General features: G+C 41.8%; 1 non-coding gene across 1 annotated transcript; it reads right to left on the bottom strand.

Moving 5' to 3' along the window:
- Positions 1–2,501: 2,501 nt before the first annotated feature.
- Positions 2,502–2,620, bottom strand: LOC145413320 (5S ribosomal RNA). Its single transcript, XR_013899719.1, has one exon. It is a non-coding gene; the product is annotated as a 5S ribosomal RNA (ribosomal RNA).
- Between the last annotated feature and the right edge of the window lie 2,301 nt (positions 2,621–4,921).

Genomic DNA, 4,921 nt, shown 5'->3' on the forward strand with positions numbered 1-4,921 from the left:
CACCAAGTTTCTGCTATCTGAAGTTTGTTCTGTGAGATTAGTTAGTAATGTCTTTCTAGGGTGCAGTGGTCTTAATTCATGCTGTGAAGGAACAACGGGAACATGAGGTGACTTTGTTGAGAACGAGGAGTTCAGATATTTTGTATGGTGTGCTACTGTAAACAGTCCTATGGGTCTGTGTGAAGGAAGAAATGCTGGGTCACTGAATTAAGTTAGTGATGATTGTTCCATATTTCCAGATACTGGGAATGCTACAATGTGTGTGCGAGTAGTTGTTGGTGTTTACGAGAGAGGGTGAAGCCCTCATGAGTCTCTCGTCAAGTAGTGGTATTTTCTCACATATGAAAGGCCCAACCCAGCCAGGCCTGGCCCGACCCAGCCTGCCCATAATGCTTTTAGTTTATATCTTAGCAACCACAGGGCCAATCATTGCGTGGCCTGCACCATATGATAGCGCAATTCTTCAAGATTTATTTTTGACAGGTTTCATCACCCACAGGCGGTGCACGTGGCAGGTGACACGCACCAAGCGCAGCACGTCGAAAATCTTCAAAAGAGGGCCACAGGCCAGACAGTTTGTTGTAAAGGCATGAAATTTGGTAGGCAGATGGCCATTAAAATATACCCTAGGCATCCTCGGGGTTTATGGCGACATTTCAGTGCTTTCGGACTTAAATGGTCTCGCTGGTTCCTCGCCGACAAACGTGTGTTGCTGGTTGTAACTGCCTGGATGCCTTGTGGTCCTAAGTGCTTCAAGTGCAGGGGGCTCATGTCATCCGGGCTGTGTTTTTAAAGTTCTTTTTTTTCTTGATAATGTTCCACGTCTATTTTGGGGTAAAGGGGGTTGCACTGTGATCGAGTCGAAAGGACTGCCTATGTCGAAAGGAGTGTGTTACAGACTCGGTACATGCTGGTGCCCAGTGACGTATTTTTGTGCAGTGGTTTACGAGTATGTTTGCTTGTTCTTTGTAAGAAAAGATTTGTTGGATGTTGGAAGTAATGACAGCGTGGGTCTTCGAAGTGCATGTTTGTGATTTTGTTTACTATTAAGTATTTTTCAGAGCCGAAAGGTGTCTGTGGAATGACTTAGTATTGTTACAAAGGCTTTCCAGTTTCCCATTTCCTTGTATTAATTTTGTTGTTGATTCCACTGTTTACTTCTTGGAACCTTGTGGTGTCTTGTGTGTGTGAGAGAGATGATTTATGTTTAAGTCTGTCACATTGTCTTATGAGGCGGGCAATCTCCAGGGTAAAGTCTGAACTGTAATGTCTTCTGTTACCTCGTGGGATGTGGCATTTGCCTGCGTTGAGTATAATGCTGAACTTTGTAGTGTGCCTGTAGATGCCGGTGATGGGTGTATTGTTTAGCAGCAAAATGAGATCTTTTCAAAGTCGGGGGAAAACAGACACCAAGGATACTGGGAGATAGTCAAGAATTAGTTGTTTTGTTGAAGATAAGATGCATATTCATGTAGAAAATCATTTAGAGCTGGGAGGCGGAGGATTTTTTTATTCCATATATGATGCAAGCTTTCATTTGCAGTAACCAAAAATTACAAACAAAATAGATCTGTTCCTTTCATAGCTGTTATATTCATTGCTGAAACGAATGGAAAAGTAAATTCTGAAAGCATCAACCTACGAGTGAATGAAACTTGATGGACAGTTCAGAATAGAGAATGCGAATTTAAAAAATGACAAAGACTAGGGTTTCTTTCTGGCTATTTACGAAGAACAGTGGCTCACTTGAAGCACAACTGTAGACCAAATAGAGAAGATGCATGGAATGAAGGCACCGAAAGAGACAGAAACCATACTAGGGCAATATGTAATTAAAGACGTGGGGGGACTTTTAGAGCGCAACGGTTTCACTGAAATCCCTTAAAGACGGAGATCACAAAGATAGATGCAAGGAAGTCCCCAGTCGAGAGCTTCCTTTAATATCACATACTCGTAGTGAAAAACGTAGACCTTTAGATGAGAAGTCCTTCAAAACATTCTTGTCGAAAAGTGTGTGTGATGCATTTTAATATGGGGCAGACGGTGAATGAGCCTTTCTTCTCATTCAGGAACCTGGGAGGTGCCATCTCTAGCACCAGCACCGAATGCTATGTCTATGCGCCTCTTTTCATATACCAGTATATTTATTTAAAAAAAAAACCGTGTCTTATTTTTATCTCTTGCTTTACTCCACCTCTTGCTGTCTCTCATTTACACCCTCCTCTCACACACACATACACATACTTCTTTCTTACCCAATAATTGCTAGAGCGCTATTCAGCTCATTGAATGGTAGGAGCCTCTGCACCAGCATCTTTAATCACCTTGTTTCCTGTGATTGATTTTCACAGACATATAAATGGAAATCCTTTGACAGAAGTTTATTCATTCATTCATTGCCAGACGCCATGTATCCCAGACGGGGTGGCCAATGGCTTAGAGTTAATTGTTTTACAGGGAGGGGCACTAATCCTCCACCAACCCCACTTGACACGTAGGGATGCCACCAGCATCTGGTGTTCCCAGGCGGTCACCCATCCAAGTACTAACCAGACCCAACGTTGCTTAACTTCGCTGATCGGACGGGAAGCGGTGTACTCAACGTGGTATGGACGTTGGAGAATGCGAATTTAAATAATGACAAAAACTAGGGTTTCTTTCTGGCTATTTACGAAGTTTAACACTAAAAAAATCTATCTTATCTATCTATTGCCAGACGCCTCAATCCCGTTCGGGGTGGCCACAAACAAATCGCCTCCACGTCACCCTGTCCCCCGCTATTTCACTGCCCTGCTCCCAACTCACACCCCCCTCTCTCATATACCTCTCAACCCCATCCCTCCATCTCATCCTCGGCCTCCCCCTCCCTCTCCCCCCCCATCTCATACACATACACTCTCTTCGTCAGTCTTTCACCCTCCATCCTCTCCACATGGCCAAACCACCTCAGTGTATTCCTCCTAACGCTTCCTATCACATCCACATCTACACCACAACGCTCCTTTATATCCTCATTTGTCAGCCAGTCTCTCCATGTGACTCCACAGGCTCCTCTTAAATAACTCATTTCCACTGCTCTCACTCTTGACTTGTGTCCTTCCAACAACGTCTAAGCTTCACTTCCATACGTTAGAGTTGATATCACAATACTGTCATGTAACTTTTTCACTTCCATGCTCACTTCCCTGTTTCTTATCACTGTTTTCAAGGAACCAGCAACCTTTCTTCCCTGCTGTACCCTTTCAAGCACTTCACCCTCCAAACCTCCATCCTTACTGCTCACACTACCCAAGTACTTAAACGTACTCACATTTTCCAATTCCTCACCATCCAACCTCGCTGTACATTCACTGACTTCACCTCTCTCAAAGGCCATCACTTTCTCTTCCCTACATTCACCTTTAGATTCCGTTTCTTACACACTCTCCCAAACTCATCCACCAAGCCTTGCAGCTCCCCTTCGTCTTCACTTAACAACACAGTATCATCTGCAAACAACAGTACAGGGAGTTTCCAAACACTACCCTCTCTCACCAGGGCCACTCCAACATCCACTACCCTACCTTCAAAAATAATAAAGTAAATGTGTGGTTGTAGAAAGAATGAGAGTCACGTGCCATACCCGGGGAGGGCCGGGTGTGGCAGTAAAAAAAATCTGGCCGTAAAAAACAAGAAGGAAAGTGGTGAGCGGAAAGTACAGCTTGGGGAGAGAGAGAGAGAGAGAGAGAGAGAGAGAGAGAGGTGGAACATGTAAAAAAAAAATATAGAAGAAAGGAAAATGTTGGGAAAAGAGATAAATGAGGAGTATGACAGAAAAATTAAGAATACAGGAAAAGACACATTAATAAAAACAGAAGAATAAAGAATAAAGTTGCCACTGAAGCTTAAAGGGGAGAGGGAATGTGATGCCTGAGAATTAAGGTATTCGTCAGAATGTTCTTTTCAGGGATCTTCTGTATTATGCAGTTTCTTTTACGCGACAGAGTTTGGAATGGTCTGAGTACAAATAATTCATGGAATGTATGTGTGGTACTTAAACTGAATAAGATTAAAATTTAAAGACTTGTAAGAGATATGATCAAAGGAATTCTTTTTAGAACGAGAGGGAAAGTAAATATTTGTAAATTGAATAACAAGCAATATAATTCCTTTAGTTATACGTTTGTTATAATTTACAAATCAGGAAATAAAAGTACGGCTTTCTTACTGCTAATACTAATTACAGATCAATTGTGTCTCTCCGTAATATAAATTAAGAGGTTCCCTTCGACACCGACAGAGCTTTGGAGTTCTGTCCGAGTATGGGGACTCAAGTAACCTTCTTCAGTTTATGCACACGCTGTGCCATTACTAAACAGAAGGGTTCTGCTTCAAATGCTCCACTAATTGCCTGCTACTCTGCTGGTGTTGTCTCTGTGGGACAACCTGCATTTAGCTGTTCATCCAGATATTTTTCTTCGTCCCACTTTCCCATTCCATTTTTTATTGTTATTTGAGATATATACCAAGTTCTAGTGCTATTTTTATTGGTGTCAGACCACAGTGTCTCATACACTTTGCGTCCTTTTTGGATAACTGTTTCCGAGCTCATTATAATAATTCGTTAATGGGTGCGAGGAGTGAATAACGGCAAACCAGCAAACAATTCATACAATACCAAGGATGTTAAGTTTGTATAGTTTGAAGTGATTAAACGGATCTAGTACTAACATGTCTGGCATATCTGCTTTTATTATATCCCCACTGTTTATTTGAAGTATTATTTTGTCAGTCATTGGCGTCTCAAATACTTCCTCTGACTAATAACAAAATTTAATTCATGTTGAAGAAAATCTTGTACATAATGAATCATAGCCTGCTTTTCTATACAGGCAGACTTTTTAACCTTCGCTGTCATTACTGCATGATTCTGAAAATAAAT

The sequence above is a fragment of the Coenobita brevimanus genome, chromosome 95 (genome assembly GCF_032717465.1).
Source record: "Coenobita brevimanus isolate Jiangsu-jjx chromosome 95, ASM3271746v2, whole genome shotgun sequence".
NCBI lineage: Eukaryota > Metazoa > Arthropoda > Malacostraca > Decapoda > Coenobitidae > Coenobita > Coenobita brevimanus.